Raw genomic sequence first — 861 nt, 5'->3', positions numbered from 1 at the left:
TGGACGTTAATCAGGGATTTAGCTAAGGTGTTCGGGTAAGTAAATGCAAAAGGGTTAGATTTTCTAAGGGTCTGAGTCACCTTTGTAATCGTGTCCAGGTGGGGAATTTTTATTTTGTTGTTGGGTGTATCTTCGTACTACGCAGAGTGATACATGGAACTCAGTCTAATCTTCACCTCCTCACTACGGACCACATATACAGGTATCTGATTTCATTCTGTTCCGACATTGCTGCCTATAATAGCGTGACTCATTCCAACAGACTTTTACGCAAGTTAAATAACTTAATAAGCAATAGCACATGGAATAATCTTGAGCAACAAGACAAAGTTTTAAACTTATCCAACACCCCCCTTACTGTAAATCAACATTTAGTTTTAAATCTAGGTTTATCTTTTGCCCTTATGCCAGACTGCAAAAACAATCTTGACTTCATAGGGGCTTTTGATAAATTCATATCTGACAGAAACATCAGCCGTGAAGAGATATGTTTAAAAGGTGTGTTACTAAATGCTTTAACTGACCTAAATAAGAAATATCCTGTTCCCCGTAGATTTATGACAGCCATCCGCTCGCTAAAAAAGTTAGATGTTATAATAAGTAGATTGGACAAAGACGGCAAAATCGTAATAATGGACAAAGACTTCTACCTCAAAAAAATTAACCAACTCCTTAGCGACATAAACACTTACGACAAACTGACGAAAAATCCCCTCCAAAACGTCCCCACATAATTTTTTCGGAAAGTAAGATTAATTGGCCAAGACAAAAAGAGTATTGAATTATTAGAGAAATTTAAAGTAATTAATCCTAAACTCCCCTACTTTTATGGCCTTCCCAAAACTCACAAAGACAATCTTC

This window comes from Macrobrachium nipponense, chromosome 2 (assembly GCF_015104395.2).
Source record: "Macrobrachium nipponense isolate FS-2020 chromosome 2, ASM1510439v2, whole genome shotgun sequence".
Classification (NCBI taxonomy): Eukaryota; Metazoa; Arthropoda; class Malacostraca; order Decapoda; family Palaemonidae; genus Macrobrachium; species Macrobrachium nipponense.
Note: the sequence above shows the minus strand (reverse complement) of the source record.